Source organism: Spermophilus citellus (genome assembly GCF_964194105.1).
Source record: "Spermophilus citellus genome assembly, chromosome: 13".
In the NCBI taxonomy this organism is placed as follows: Eukaryota; Metazoa; Chordata; class Mammalia; order Rodentia; family Sciuridae; genus Spermophilus; species Spermophilus citellus.
Genome location: NC_138193.1, coordinates 101613941 through 101631082, shown reverse-complemented (window position 1 = coordinate 101631082; position 17142 = coordinate 101613941).

Sequence of the window (17142 nt, the reverse complement as noted above, 5' to 3'; positions counted from 1 at the left end):
GGGGACAGTTACAGACCATAGGCTGGCTTCATGGGATTGAGGCAGGGTTTTCACAGCTGGCACATAAAAATCATAAAAATAAGGGATGCCAAGTTACCTATGTATTTCCTGTGAGCAATGAATAATTTTTAGGATAACTATTTACAGGTATACTTAAAGCCATGATATTTGGAATATACTTATACTAGAAAGTCATTCATTATTTATCTGGAATACAAATTTAACTGGGCATCCTCTACCTTTCTCCCTTGGAACATCAGATTCAGGATATCCCAGGACCATCTAGGCCTGGAGAGGCAATGGCAGAGAACCGGGTGCAGGAACCTGGTGAGGCCAGGCTCCCCAGAGATAGCAGAATGCAAACTCAGCCACACAGGAGGGGACGAGGCAGGGGGAAGAGCAAATGTCCCATCTCACTCTTTCCCTGCCCTCTGATCTCCTGCTGCACCTCCGCTTAGCAAGGAGCTCCCTTGATGCAATCCTAAGTGGTTTTGGCACAGTGCACAACAGAGGATGCAGGGCAGAGAGATGCTAACAGAAAATATCCAACGTGAATGGTGACCAGTTTCTATCCCCTCTTCATTCTGGCTTCAACAATTTGGATTCATCACATTACTCTTCCCTTTCTCCAGGATCTACTATGGCTCCCTCTGCCTGGAGCAGCAAGTTCAATCTCTTCAGCATTTCCAGTTTTAGCCTTTGTTCTCTCATCCTCTGGAAAGCATTCGCTGCTCTAAGCAGACAAGACTACTGAACAAAGGAACTCACTGAGACTCCCTCCAGCCCCAGGGCCTTTGCTTAAGCAAAGGTATTCTTTAGGACCATCATGGAACTTAAGAGCTGGAAGGACCTTTACGGGGATCTGTTCTCACCCCCCCCTATGCCTCAACTGGAAACCTCAGATTTAGCAAGAGAAAAAAAGAAGTTACTTCTCCAGCTGATCAACCCTCCCTGGCCGCTCACCAACTCTGCCAGGAAGCCTGGTCTGCACTTGGAAATGAAGTTGCGGTTCTCTGCTTTCATCACTGGTCGCCTTGTTTCTAGTTGCAGCCTGATTGGGAATCCTCTTCCCTGACCAGAATACAAGGCTCTTTTTCTTAGCTTTCCCTTTAGCACAGTGCTGGGAATGTGAACACAATAATTTTGTTTTTAAATTGCACCCGTTGATTATAGTTCAACAATTTAATCATAGTTATTAAATAACTAAAGATCTGCCTGGCTTGGTACCGGTGGTATAAGGAGGTGGGGAAATATGCAGGGTTTGGAACAAGATAGCCTGGGTTTTTTTTTTTTTTTTTTTTTTTTTAAATAAATCCTTGCTGAGTTTACTCTGGTGAAAGAAATTCTTATTGCTGGAAAGGCCACACACAGATGGGAGGTCAGCTGTCCTGTCCTGGTGGAAAGAGAACATTTCTGCTGGACGTTTAAACAGCTTATGTACTATGCACCACTCCCACTAAGACAAGACGGACTTCTCTATACGGTTTAATGGTCGAGTTAAAATCAGGATCACCAAGAATCTTTTTCTCTATCTTTGGTATTCTCCACCTGGGGTCCCTGTGACCTTTTCTGACAGTGTGTAAGTGTGCTGTACCTGTGTGAAGTTTGGGGCAGGGGAGACGGATCGATAGTTATTGTCAAGTTATTAGAAAGATGATCATGATGCCATAAAAATTAAGTCGAGGATGTGGTTACTCTACTCAAGGCCCTAAACCAGGTGCTTCCTCAAAACTACCTGAAGAGCATCTTAAACCAGAGGTGACAGGTCCAGTGTGGGTGACATTGGCCTTGTATGTTGGTGAAGGAGAATCTGAACCCTTGAAAGAGTTTGCTGTAGTTTGGATCTGGGGTGTCTTCCAAAGTCCCACATGTTAAAAGCTTGTCCCCATCCCAAGGGGCTATTGGGAGGTGGTGGAACCTTCAGGAGCTGTGACCTAGCGGGAGGAAGTTAGATCATTGCACATATGCCCTTAGAGGAGACATTGGGACCCTGCCGCCTCTCTCTCTCTCTCTCTCTCTCTCTCTCTCTCTCTTTTTTTTTTTTGCTTCTTGGCTGCTAGGAGGGGAGCAGCTTCTTCTCACATCCTCCTCCATGATGTGCCACATCACCACAAATCAAAAAAAGAGAAAAGAAAAGAAAAAAAAATGGGACCAACCAACGTGGACTGAGACTAGGAATTAAAAATAAACATTTCCTCTCTTTAAGTTGATTTATCTCAGATATTTTGTTATAATAGCAGGAAGCTGACTAACACAGGAATCTCCAGGTAACTTGGAAATCAACCAGAGGTGGATGAAGTGATGTTGGCAGTGGTTCTCATAGTGTGGCCCCCACACCAGCAGCATCAGCATCAGCTACTAGAAAGGGAAGTTCTCCATCTCCTCCCCAGACCTCGTAGATGAGAACCTCTAATGGGAACCCAGCCATCTGGGTTTTAACCAGTCCTCCAAGTGATGCTGGTGCACTCTACAGTTTGAAGGCCATGGGTGTTAAGCATCCTCTGACCTTGATGGATTCTCATCTTAGCCAGTGAGACCAAAACGAGGTCATCAATGTGGGTTCTGTCCCATTAGGCGTGCTCCTTCAGGGTCTTGTCCCTGTGGTGGGCTGTGTCTCTGGTGAAGTTTCTTCTACTGTGAAGACTTCAGACTGAGACATCTATCTGTCCTAGCTCCTTGCGGGTGGCAGACCTTGGGCTCACAAGCCAGCACAAGGCATCCCAAGGGTAGCGTGGGGTTTCCTGCATCTTCGTCCTAATCCTAGTGAGCTGGGTGTGGGGGCAGAAGTGTGAGGGGCTGTGACCACCGTTTTCTGCGGGCCTCCTGCCTCTTTGCTCTGATCATCCACCTGTGGAAGCCTTTTGCCTCCTGGGTTTGGTTCCGGTGGCTCCAGCAGAGCTGTTTCTGCTCAACATGGCCCTGGAACACAAGCCAGCTGAGGAATTCAAGGGCAGGTCACACCCCGAACTAACACAAAAGCAGAGGTCTGTCCTAGGACTCTGCAGGCAGTGGTGACACGTCCCAACTCGCTGAATGAAATCATCTGCATGTTACAGAGCACAAAAGCAGAGGATTTCTAGTCGATTTAAGATATACAAAGCAAATGAAGGTTTGTCTCCTCCCTCTTTGAAATGTAACTGTCTCTTAAAGCCAAGGACTGTGAGTGTCTTTGCCTGCTAACCGACCCCTGGATGTCACCTCCTAACACAGCAGCGCCACCCAACATGTGAACCCTTCCATGCGCTTTCAGGTTTCATGGTTTGTGAGAAGCCATCCTGACACGTGACTGGGCGACTCCCGGTTAGGGCCTGAGGTGCTCTGGCTATGTCGGAACTTTCCCGGCCCTCTCCTGATGAGAGATGTGACTGACCACTGACCCTGGGGCCCAATCACTGACCCTGACCTTGGAGTGCGGCCCCCCCTCAACCTTCATGGGATGGAATTCTCCCCTGAATTTCTTGTTCCCCAATAAAAGGCTACTCCCTGGCGTGCTCGCTCTCTCTCTCTCCTGCTAGCCCTGAGTAATCCTTGCTGTCCTACGGGTGGTTCGAGGTGGGAGCCAGAGAGGGGAGCCTTCTCGAACCTGGTCATAGAAAAAGGTCACTGAGTCTGTGTGTTTTATTTCGATCTCTGCTAGCTAACTTTTATGCCAAGAACCTCATTAATGAAACCAGTGCGCTGGCCGCATGGTGGAGGGTTCATTGCATTCCCAGGTTTATCCCCATTTGTCTTGTCAGGGTGTTCAGGAAAACAGAACCAGAGAGAGAGAGAGAGAGAGAAGACTTACTTTTCTGGGATTTGCTCATGCAATTATGGGGGCAGGTAAGTCCAAAATCTGCAGGACGGACTGGCCAGGAAGGAGCCGATGTTGCAGTTTGTTGAAGGGAAGGAGAGAAGAGAGAGAAAAGAAAGGAAAGAGGGAGGGAGGGAAAGGAGGATCTACCCTAAAGGATAATTGAGGCCTCTAATCAGGGGTCAGAAGCTGCTTGCATCCCCTTCTATACTAAGGAACTGCTCAAGTTCTTAGGGCTCCTGTAGAGGTCCCTGGCTGTACACAGGTGTGAGCATACAGGTGTGGTGTTTGCACACAGCGACGTTTTTGTGTGTTGACACACCGTGCAGGACTAATTGGTATGTCCATCCCTGCCCTGTTCTTGTAACAGTGTCCACTTTATGCTCTGAATATAGCCCTTGCTGCTCTGCCACTGCAACTTATTTTTAAAATAGATGTGTTTTCTTCTCTCCCCCTCCCTGATCTCAGGGCAAACAGGATTACCTTTCTCCCCCATCCCAGGCAGAGTTATCGGTCCTAGGGTACACACCCACCATAGGAACAAGGCAATCCAGATTTTGGGGATGGTACCAGGAGACCTCAGAAATGACCATCTCCCAAATTAACAAGCGAATTACAACTCCAACAGAGAACATGTGGAATGTAGCCTTTGAATCACCTCTTTAAAAGCCCCCTATTCCTGCTGAGGGGCAGCCTTTGGGACAGGAGTCCCCTTTGTTTCTCCTTTGCTAGCAAACCAATAAACCTTCTTTTTTCCTTTTTCCTAAAACCGTGTCCTCATTATTGGATGGGCATTGGGGATAAGGACCGAGCTTTTGGCCTAAAATATCCTTCCTCTGCCCTCTCCACCTCTTATGACCTTACAGTGTTATAAGGCTTTAACTGACCCCCACCCTACTGGGACACCTTCACGTGCCGGGCCCTTTAAGGCAGGGGCAGACCCAAAATGGGCTGATGCAGAGAGCAGAAGAAAGCGGAGTTGGAGCATGAAGGGGCCTCCACTGGGAAAGATCCTGGCGAGAAACAACCTAAAACAGATCCCTGGCAGGCAGCAGAGGTGTCCCGTGACAGGCAGGAGTAGGGAGGCCAGGCTCTAAGCAGGACCGACAGCTGCAGGGGATTAGAGAGTTCAACCCCTTAAGGGGGGGGTTGGGGGTGGGGGGATGGGAATCAGTCTCTTGGTTTTGTCTGTTTTACACACTGATTTTGTTGTTCTTGTTTTAGTTTGGTATTTTGTTTTCCCTGAGGGGAAGGGGATGGCGGAGAAAGTTCTCAAAAATTGGTCTCAAATTTATATGATCTAATAAATGGTTTCCAGAGCCTGGGGGACTTCCTGGGGCTGTGGCTCCAGGGATCGGACTCGGGAATCTCACCAAGAGGGATGGAATTCCCAGGTCTAGGCTGCAGAGGAGGGTGACTCTTTCATGTAAATTATTACGCAGCCTGGTGTGGGAGCAGCTGCTTCTGGGAAAGGCGGGGTTTGGGCCTGGAGATGAAGCACAGCATCCCGGATCTTTAGATGACCTCAGGGACTGAATTTCCTCTGCACTGGATTTTCTGAGGGTTGAAAACCAAATGCTGGGATTTCAGTGATTTCTGTTTCCGTCTTTAGAGTTTGCTGGATTTTAGAAACATTTGCTCTGAGCAGGGGTTTCACGGTCCCCTCTCCCAGGGCTGCAGGTCTGACTGTCCCTCCCTGGGCATCAGGGACATGGTTCTCAGGTGCCTGGACTTGGAGGAAGTGGGGGCCAGAGACGTGAGCCCTGTGTGTCAAATCCTGCCCCAGCACTTTCCAAGGAGGCCTCGGTCCAGACCAGGTGCCTGTTGGAATTCTCACCGAAGTATGAATGGAGGCCAGGCTGGAGTCCCTGTGGAGTGACTCTGGATGATGGGACCTGTCCTATCCCCGTGACTCCCCGTTCCTACAGGGGCCTGCTGTCAGATCCCAACAGGGCTCCCTGAAAAACGCCACAGGGCAGTGTGTTCTCTAGGGTGCCCAGACCGCATGGTTCCAGGGAAAACACGATACGTAGCCATGGGGGTTTCGAAGCCTGCCAGGCTGGGCCGCAGCACCTCGTGGCTCAGGAATGCCACACATTCTACTTTAACCTAACTATGGGACAAACTCAGCTGTTGAGGACAGCAGGGCACGGGACAAAGGAATAAATCTAAGTGGGAGCCACTGAGGACCCTCAGTCATCCCTCCTGTTTGAAGACTGGAAACTCTTGTCCATTCTGACTGATCACCTCTGGGCCTCTTGAGGGTAGGCTGCAATTTGCTCCAAATTAGAATGCCTTTGCCGGGGCTCCCGTGTCCCCAGACACAGATTTCTCTGGCCTCTCCCCACCTGTGACCCTGTAGGCCTGCACACATTGCCCTAGGTGCAGGGACAGCCAGGTTCCACCCTCCTCCCTCAGGTACTTTGCCCTCAGAAGAAAAAGGCTGGTCCTCTTTCCTCCCTCCCTTCCTCGGGATTACACTGCACACTTGAGAAATTCTGAAGGTGGGATACACGGAGGCATCTGGGCACCTGGGGCTCCACCCCCAGCTTTCTCTGTCTTCCTTCTACTCTTGTCAGCTCCGAGTAGGCTGCAGGAACAGTGGGTTCTGGGACCCATGGAGTGCAGACACCTCCATCTTTCCCAATCACCCTCAGTCCGTCCCCAACACCTTTGCCTTTGGGAACTTCATTGGGAGCTTCCTCCAGCCACTGGTTCTTGCTGTTTACCACTTGGATATCTGCTGACTGGGACAGCCTGGCATGACCCTTCAGATCAGGCAGGTCTGTGTTTTCCTATAACATGCCCCGTGCAGGAGTATATGGCAAGGCTGAAGTCGTGAGTCTCGGGTTCATTGTGCCCCAAGTGCACCATGAATTGCCTTCTGTTCACAGGCCTCTATCTCCCTCCAGACTGGGGGACAAACTCACCTCGTTCCTCCTCTCAAAGGCGCCCCCTGCAGGACATTGGTGTGGTTTCCTCCATGAGCTTGGACTTCTAATAGACACCTCAAGCCTGCTTTGCTATGTCCCTCAGATAAGGACGTGGGTAGGGGCTGGCTACCTGCTCATAATGGAGAGGAGAAAGCGCTGGGAGAACACAGCAATATCTCAATTAACTCTCCTTCCACCTTTCGCAGCAAAATCTGATTCCTGTACCAAGCGTGCCTTCAGACCAGGCTCAGGAGGCTGGGGAATTGGAGGTGGGCAGGACAGTATTAAGACCGGCCAGTGAGTGGGGGATATGTTGAGGGGAGCATGGTGATGAGCCAGCAGGCAAAGCAAGGGTCTTACAGTCCTAAGGGGCAAGAGGAAGTGAGCCAGAAACTCTCACAACCCAGGGTTTGGGTTTCTGTAGCACAGACACCAATGCCTTAGCCTCTGTATTTTAGTACTTATCTCCTTAGCTCTAAATAGCATGCTTATATCACTAGTTAATTCTCCCAGGCGTAATGACATTCACTGAATTGACACTATCGAAGATTAGAATTTCATTCCTTTCCACCATACAAAAACATGCACCTTATCCCTTCAAATATAGTTACATTATAATTTTAAATAAATCAATACTGTGCATTTACATTATTATTATTACTAAGCCAATGATATTCACAGCTGGATTAGATAATATACTTCAGTGACTTTTCTTGCTTATTTGTATGCTTTTACTGAAATTAATCATTCCCTTATTTTATTTAGTTTCTAAGTACTAAATAACTATTGAACCCCAAATTTTTGTCAAGTATATAAATTTCCTTTCAAGATATGGAGAAGTCTGTGGTGTCCTACCAATATGATTTTCCTGGAAAGTCCCTCTGGAACCCTTGGGATCTGTGTATAACTGTCATGGTAATATGCCCTTCACCTGTCTCCTGGGTGGAGTGTATCCTTTTATTTCTGAGAAAAGGTGCACTCAAGGTCAATTTTTTGATGCGTGAGTATTTAGGAAAGTCTGTATGCTTACAGTTGATTGACAGTTTGGCTGGGTACAGAATTGTAGGTTGGAAATCCTTTTCCTTTAGAGCTTTGAAAATACTGTTCCATTGCCTTAAAATAATGTTGCTCTTGAGAAATACGAAGCTTATTTGATTTCTACTTCTTTTGTCCACAACAGGATTCTCTCTCTCTCTCTCTCTCTCTCTCTCTCTCTCTCTCTCTCTCTCTCTCTCTCTCTCTGGAAGATTTAAAATCTCTTTGTTCCCAGTATTGTAAAATCTCACAATGACCAGCATTGCCTTGGGCCTCTCTTTGTCCATTGTGTGGAAAGAACTATTTGAAGTGGAAATTTATCTGTCAGGTTTGGGAAATTTTCTGAAACACTTTGTTAACGATTTCCTCTGACATTAGCTATTTTTTCTACTTTCTGAATAGAGATGGAAATAGTATTTCTCCCAGAACATAACCAGATCTTGCAGTTCTAGAATGTAAACAGGGAGGCAAGTAATGAGAAAAAAAGATGAGCAAAGACATCCAAGTAGGTCTACGTAGAGGAGGAGCCAAAGCACAGGCAAACTTTGAGAAGAACTTTGGAAGGTCTACTTTTAGTCTCAGCTGAGGTCTTTTGTGTCAATGAGGTGCTGGGAGCCTACAAGACTCATTTTTTTAGAGAGACTTCTCCAGAACAGTTTAAGATTACCCCAGCCCCCTGTCCCTGATATCTTTTTTTTTTTTTTTTTTTTTTTTTTTTTTTTTTTTTTTTTTTTTTTTTTTGCGGGGGATTAAACCCAGGGACACTTAATCACTGAGCCACATCCCCAGCTCCCTGTTTCTTTTTATTTTGAGATAGGGTCTTGCTAAGTTTCTTGGGGCCTCACTAAGTTGCTGAGGGCTGGCTTTGAACTTGAGATTCTCCTGCCTCAGCCTTCTGAGCCACTGGGATTACAGGCTGTGCTACTACACCCAGGTGTCCCTGGCACCTTACTCCGCTTGGTTTTATTTGTCAGATGGCAGGTGCTCAAATGCTTTTTAATTATCTTTTTCTCAGTTCATTTTCTCCTGCCATCATTCCCCACACGATGTAATTTACAAGAAAATAAATTTATGTCTCACTGTTATGGAGGCTGGGAAGTCAAAGTACATGGGCTTTGTCTTCTGGCAGAAGGGCAGGTAAGTATGAGAAACAGAGAGAAAATTGGCTGTGCCCATCCTTTTCACCAGAACCCAATCCTACATCCCACAGTGAGGCATCAAAGCATAGACAGGGGCAGAGCCCTTGAGCCTAATCACCTCTTTAAGATTCCATTTCTTTCTTTTCTTTCTTTCTTTTTTTTTTTTTTTCCCCTTTCGTGCTGGGGATTGAACCCAGAGCCTTGTGCATGTGAGGCAAGCACTCTACCAACTGAGCTATGTCCCTAGCCCAAGACTCCATTTCTTATTACTGTCAAAATGGCAATTAAATTTCAATATGAGTTTGGGAATGGAAATTCCAACCTCAGCAACTGGGATGTAACTTTTTTTTGTCTTTAAAATGAGGGGGTTGGACCATAATTCTAAATGTCTCACTAGCTGTAATGTCCCATAATTCCACTTACGTCACTGTGTTGAAAATGACTTGTAGAAGGCAATGGACTAGTACTCACGAAGACAAGTATTCCTCCACTGAACGAATGATTCGCCATAAGGAGGGAGTCCTGTTTGCAGGGGAACGTGTCCATCCCACTGTGTCAGGGGGACCCTTAGTGCTGAAGCAAGAGCCAGCTGGAGCCACATAGACCCCTGGAGAGTTTTCAGGGCTGCCAGTCACAAATCCTCCAAAAGGGTGAGCAGAAAAGGAAATGACGTCCAGGAGGAAAAGCATGACTCCCTAATGCCTGGGGCTGCCCCAGGCTACTCCTGCCCTGGCCCCTTCCCCATGCCCCTGGATCAATGCCTCCTCCACGGGCTGCTGAGGCTTCTCACCCACCTGCACTCTGCCCTCTGCCCTCTGCCCTCTGTTCTGATCTGCCACCCCATGGCTTCCATCATCTCTTGCTGGGCCTCTTTTAACTGCCTCCTAATGTCCTCCACCTGGTTTGTCCTCTAAAAGATCATCCTCATTGGCCACCTTTCTAAGGCCCAGAGCAGACGGCACCCTTGGCCTACTGCCCCCCCCCACCCATGGAGGAAAGTAAGAGAATTCCATGAATACCTTGACTTTATTCTTTTTTTTGGTTGTTGTTGTTGGCACCAGGGATTGGACCCAGGGGTGCTTAACCACGGAGCCACATCCTCAGCCAATTTTATTTTTTATTTTGAGGCAAGTCTCACTAAGTTGCTTAGGGCCTCACCACGTTGCCGAGGCTGGCTTTGAACTTGCACCCCTATTGTCTCCGCCTCCTGAGTCACTGGGATTACAAGTATGAGCCACTACACCCAGCCCCTACTTTATTCTTTAATATCTTGGTTGACAATGCCCCTCTTGTCATCTGAATCCGATAACAGTCATCTGACCCAGACAGAATCCCCTTCAAAAAAACAGAAATTATAGCCGGGTGTGGTGGCACACACCTGTAATCCCAGGTTCCATTTGGTCAAAGGGTCCTTCCATCCTCACTGGGACTCCATGGGAGGTCAATGCTTTAGTGCCACTCCAGGAGACCAGTGTCAGATACCGTATGTCAAGGGATGCGACAGAGGCATGCCAGACTCTGGGCCAGAATGATGGCCAGCATGGAATCGATACACACGCAGCGCATGTTTACTGAAACATATATTACACCATCACAGACAAGGGACTAGAATCTTTTGCTTTTTTAATGTAATGAATAAAGTTAACAGTATCATTAATCTTGTTATCTATTGCTATAAGAAATCTGCTGGTTGGTAAGGGCGCCCTCGTGTGTCGGTGTGGTGTAATGTCAGCTTGGCATTGAGGAGCTTCCTCCACATTTTTCTCCTCCTAGCTCCTGTCAGACAACCCCCTTGGTGCGCTTTGACCAGCAGCACCCACAGAGGGGCTTCTCCAAGCTGACCAAATGTTTTGTCCCTTCATACTGTTTACAAGTTGCTTACAAAGCATTGAGTACCTGCCATCTGACAAGTAAAACCAAGCAGAGTAAGGTGCCAGGGACACCTGGGTGTAGTGCATTCTCAAAAACCATCAGGGAACCCAATATGGTTATATGGCTTGTATCTATTGATTTCTGATATATTAGTATAACACAGAGAATTTAAAAATATATTCAATTCATTTTAAAATAATATTTTGTAGCAACGTAACATTCTCATGAAAAACTAGACTTTTTTCTCTTGTTCTTTTTAGATCTACATGACGTAGGATGTATTTTGGCATATTACATACATGAAGTATAACTTGTTCTAATTAGTATTCCCCTTTGTCTAATCCATTGAATTTCTATTCTTCCCCTCCCCACCCTTCCTTATTGTGGGTTAGCATCCACATATCAGAGAGGACATTTGGCCTTTGATTTTTGGGGTCTGGTTTATTTCACTTAGAATGATATTCTCCAGTTCCATCCATTTACCAGAAAATGCCACAATTCCATTCTTCTGTAAGGCTGAGTAACATTCCGTTGTGTATATATACCACATTTTCTTTATTCAGCCATCTGTTTATGGGCATTTAGTTTGGTTCCATAGCTTGGCTATTATGACTCAAGCTACTATAAACACTGATGAAGCTGTGTCACTGTAATATACTGATTTTAGTCCTTTGGGTATAGACTGAGGAGTGGAATAACTGGGTTAAATGGTGGTTCCATTTCAGGTTTTCTAAGGAATCTCCATACTGCTTTCCAGACTGGTTGCACCAATTTGCAGTCCCACCAGCAATGTATGAGAGTACTTTCTTCCCACATCCTCGCCAACATGGTTTTGTTGTCACATGTATTACATGTTGTTGTTACATGTATTCTTGATAATTGTCATTCTGAGTGGAGTGAGATGGAATCTCAGTGTAGCTTTAATTTGCATTTCTCTAATTACTAGAGATGTTGAACATTTTTCATATATTTTTTGACCGTTCGTATTTCTTCTGTGAAATGCTTGTTCAATTCCTTTGCCCGTTTATTGATTGGATCATTTGTTCTTTTGGGTTAAACTAGATTTTTTAAAGCAAAACTTTTGTAACCAAGGTGTCTTTATTTTACAATTTTGCAAATCCTTTTAGTGTCTGGATCAGCAGAAGACAGGTGGATTCTCGCTTTTGCCTCTGTAACCAGCCCCTGCCATATGGTGTCACGTAGTCTCTGGGAAACTCCACTGTGCATGCAGGTGAGTGAGAAGGAAAATAAAGCTTTCCTCTTACTCAGGAAACAGTTTGGCCCTAGGATCCCCTGAAAGGATCTTGGGAACCCCTAAGGGGCTCCAGACCACTTCGAGAACTGCTACATTAGCTGAGTTCCATCCCCAGCACCACAGAAGAAAAGAGAAGGAGGAGAAAGAGAAGGAGGAGAAAAGAAGTAGAAAAATAAATAATAAAATATAGTTATGTGGGCCACAGGTCTAGGGACAGATCTAGAAACTAAAATTAAAAAACAAAAATTCTCTCTTTGGCATTTGAGTTCTCTTTTCTTTGTTCATTCAAAGAACCTAGGTTCCATGGAGACAGGCAAAGTTCATGATCCTGGGCTGGGGATGTGGCTCAAGCGGTAGCGCGCTCGCCTGGCATGCGTGCGGCCCGGGTTCGATCCTCAGCACCACGTACAAACAAAGATGTTGTGTCCACCGAGAACTAAAAAATAAATATTAAAAAAAAAATTCTCTCTCTCTCTCTCTCCTCTCTCACTCTCTCTTTAAAAAAAAAAAAAAAAAAAAAAAAGTTCATGATCCTGGGATACTCTGTATTCAGGAGAAGGGAAGAAATGGCCCCAAATGGCCTCTCTCTGTCTGGTGAGGTCCTGACTTGCAGGTCCATCAGGGTAGGGGGTGAGTGTTTCGAGGGCAGCGTCTAAGCAATTCCTCTTGGCCTAGCACATTTCAGAGCATCTGTCACCCATTATCCTGTTCAGCCACTGCTGGAGCCTGCTCTGGCAGCTAATGCCATTTTGAGATCCTCTTGACCCCTTAGCAGAAGCAGGGGACAGTCTCCCTCTCCTGTAAACCAAAAACGCTGAGAAAGGAGTCTTAATTGTCCCAAGAAATGGACCGGTCCCTGATGTACCCCTCTCTGTCCACAGGGTGGAAGGGTGTGGCCTGGACACCCTGCTCCTGCCCCTCTGTGTTCCTCGTCACCTCCCGGCATCTGTAAGCTTCACTGGGGTTTATGGAATTGCTCCTGCACCGCTGGCAGCTGGCTTCAATGCCTTCTTGCAGGGAGAGACCTCTGGATTCAGACCAGTGGGAGAGCCACAGAAGGGTCTATTTGAGGGCAGGAGATTTTGGAATGTGCTCACAGCCATCCTCACCCCATGCCAATGCTGGCTCCATATGTGGGAAATGGTGCGTAGGAGTCTGACCGCTGTGGCCTTGAGACAGTCACTTCCCAGTGCTATGACCTTGGGAGATTCTCTTTGACTTTCTTAACTCCAGTTTCTTCATCTGTAAAACCTGACTAGAAGGTAGAATCTACCTTCCCAGATGCAGTGAGATTTAAAGATCTGCAAGGCACTGAGGCATTGGCCAGGGAATTAGCAGACCTGAGACCTGATTCCAGCTGTCACATCCTGAGTGTGTGTGACCTGGGCACAGTCCTTTTAGCAACTGCCTCCACAATGTACCTATACTCAAACCTCACCTTCTCTTCCACCCTGGTCCCTGCCAACATCATCTTTTTGTCTGGGAAATGCAGGAACCTCATAATTCATCTCTCAGCTTCTACCTTCACCCTCCTATCCCAATCTACTCTGCATGCAGTGACCAATTATTTTGTCAGTGGTCTCTCCATGTATTTTTCCAAGGACCCACTCTGGGGGCATGGTGGAGAGAATGGTGTCCTTGTATCTGGAATCACATTCTGAAGCAGCCTGCCCCAGCTCAAATGAAACAGAAGTCTCCTGTTTAAGCTTTAAAATGCAATAAAATTTTGCATTATAACTTCCATAATATATTCATTTTTAAATACATTAACTTAAATATTTAATTATGTACTCTTATGCATTCTGGAGAAAGGTCAGCAGCCACATTTATCTTGCAATTTCTGGTTGCTGGGGAAATTATCAAAGCCTTTGGAAGCAGGGGTGCCATTCTCTTTATGTTTGAGAAACAATAACCCCCAGGGAGCGTCCTAGCTTCTCAGTGGGGTGCTGCAGGGCCCTTACCTGCACCCTGGGGCCCACATCTCTCCAACCTCTGTCTATGACCTTATTCTTCCCTCCCCTGAAGGCTGTCATTTCTTCATGAGTCTCCACTGGGGATCCTGCCCCTATTTGGTATCTGTCACTCAGCTGCCCACTGGGTCTCTAACTCCAGGTTTGTGTCCTTGATGAAGGACAGTTGCGGGGAAGGAAGCAGAATTGCTTGCACCATGATGATGCTCTGTGAAGACCAGGCCTTTTGGATTTTCATGTTCTATGAGGTTCAAGGGCATTATAGAGCAGATGGAAGAGTAGAGGACATGTCATACCCATACCCACAGTCCTGGCCCAGGTCACATGGGGTAGGATGCACAGGGTCATTTCCTGCTTTGGTTCAGAGAGTCATGGTGACTTCTTTGGGCCCAGCCAAATTTCAGGCCATCCACCTCATAACACATTCCTGCCCAGGGCTACTGGGCACCTCTCTCTGGGAAAGGGCTGGCTGGGTGAGCAGGATGCAGGGAGGAGGCAGAACCTCTGGGGTAGGGTTCCTTCTTGGGTGGGATCCAGCTGGGGGCTGGTCTACAGGACCACTGATATCTGGGGTGACCCAGGGCCCTCATTTTTTGTCCATGGTTTCTGGAATGTAGGGATCTCTACACATGAAACATAGTTGCCATTGGCATCCCGATTCCCCAACTCCAATGGCCTCTCTGTTTCATCTTGAACCTGAAAGCCATGATGAATCTGTGCTTTGTCACCATCAGTTGTGTGACCCTGGACCACTGGCTGCACTGCCCTGGATCCAGGGGCCTTCACGTGAACAAAGTGGAGATGCTGTGGTCTACGGAGGGAGCGGGTGTGGGGCTCAATGTAGGCACAACCACCCTGCTTCACCCCTGGGGTCTCTGACCAAAGTCCAGAATTCCACACTGATCCTGCTCTTGTCAGAATTTCTATTAGGACCTGTCCCTGCAGAGCCTTGAAGGTCCTCAGTGGATGGGGAACTGAGCCACACGGCCTTGGAGGGGCAAGCATCGTGTACTGGATCTGAGTTCCAACAATGGTGGCGTGAGCAGGAGGGGCCATCTGAAGCTCTCCCAGGCCCACAGACCCTGGAACCTCTGTGTGGGGTGGGAGCATGGAGCCCCTTCTCTGCACATGTGCACTCCTCATTGCTTGTGTATTTGCAGAGAAAACTTCCTGTTATTGTGAAGTGTGCGTGGTGTGTGTGGGCAGGGTGTGTTCTCAGTTCACACTACTGGAAACCAGGGTCAAGGTGATGAGGGAAGGCTTCTGCTTACACTTCACTTTGCTAATTGTCCCCAACAATGGGCTCCAGGTCCCTGCAGCAAAAGCCCCAGGGAGCCTGGGTGTCTGCAGGAGGACTTGCACAGGACCTGTCTGAGCTCAGCCTGGTCAGAACCCCAGGGGTCCTGGGGGGCTCTGCTCCCGCTCCACCATGCACAGATGATGTCTCAGTCCTCACCCTCCCTGCGCCATGCTGCCTTCTCAGGGGCTGATTGAAGGGTCCAGTCCAGCCTGGACTCTGACCCGAAGCCTCATGCCTTATGTTCCCTGGTGTTCTCCCTGCCTCAGGCACATCCCTAGACCTCCTGCAGGGCAACCTGTGACTTCTCCATCACAGGTCTGCAGCCTCACCACTCATTGCTCTTCTAGGATCCTGGGCAGGGCCTGCAGCTTCACCATTCATTGCTCTTCTAGGATCCTGTGCAGGCTCTGCCCACCTCTCCTTCCTGCCAGGCTGCTTTGGAATTGGATCCTTGCTTAATATCTTCTGGCCCTCCAGCCTCTACCACTGCAGGTCTCCTCCTGATACGTAAGTCCCAGCCATACCTCCTGAGGGCCCCTGGCACTCACAGATGACTGTCTCAGGCCCATTCAGCCAGGCTCTTTTTTGCCATCCATCCTGTCTGTACCCTAACTTCCTGTGCTTTGGCCTCACTTCCTCAGCCAGACTGGGAGTTCCTGAAAGGAACTGGCCACATTCTAGGCAGCAGGGGCCCTGAGAGAATGCTTGCCAGGAGTCATGTCAGGAGGCTGGGGCAGAGGTTGTTGGGGAAGGGGCATGGATGGAGGCTGTGGGCTGAAGGGACAGGTGGAGGTAGTGTCCTGGAAAGAGTCTGAGCTTGTCCTGAGGTTACGGGTGACATAATAAACACCAGTTGCAGGAAGGAAGAGAAACAGGCCTATATAAGCATACACACCTACCTACATACATAAATACATAAATAGAGGGGCCCTGACTGGTCACTGGCTGCAGTAAAACCTCTCCAATCTGGAGCTACAGAAGTCCAGCTTGATTTCACACACTCCATGCACTTCACCCTGAGCAGCACCCCTCAGTTCTCTGCACTCAGGAAGCTGCTTTTATAAACAGTCCTCACAAACATTGGCCTCTGGGCTGTAAACCCGCAAAAGGTTAGGAGCAACAAATCAAGGGGTCGTTCGACGCTTCTGGTCCACATTCTGGTGGTGCTGAGAGGTGACAGCTGTCTGGCTTAGTGAGGGATGAGACTGCTGATCTCTAAAGGGCCCTCAGAAGGCCTCAGCAAGCCCAGTACCTGGGGCCATCCAGTGCAGGGGCACAGGGCTGCACCTCCACAGAGCAGGACCCTCAGACGGTCTTCATTGTGCTGCTCATTATGGAAACGAATGTCCATCATTAACCTTGAGTCACGGAGAAAAGTTAAATGATGTTCAAGACTTTTCAAAAGGATTAGGAAGCACTTTTATTAATTGCAAGTAAATTTCCCTCTAGAACAGCTAAAATTTACTTAAGGAAGCTTGAAAGAATTTGTCCTTGGCTAAATAGAAAACTATGGAACTCCGTTTCAGGTTCCCCAAGTACTTTGGGCCTTCGCTCTCATCTGGAGGCTGCACAAGTTGTAGCATTTTAGGGATGAGGCAGGTAACCCACTGAGGGTCCCAGGACCAGTAGAAGGGTAAGTCTCAATGTCAAGTATCCTGACGCCAGCCCTACTGCCCCACACTGCCTCTCTCCAGGATGACTTGGCCCCCTCTCAGGCTCCAGAGGGTCCTAATGTTGCAAAATGTCCTCTTCCTCAGATGCCTTCCTCCCTCTGGCCTCTCCCTCCCTCCTCAAAGCAGCTGGGAGCGTCTGGGTGTGACCTTCACCCTACTCTATCTCCCCCAT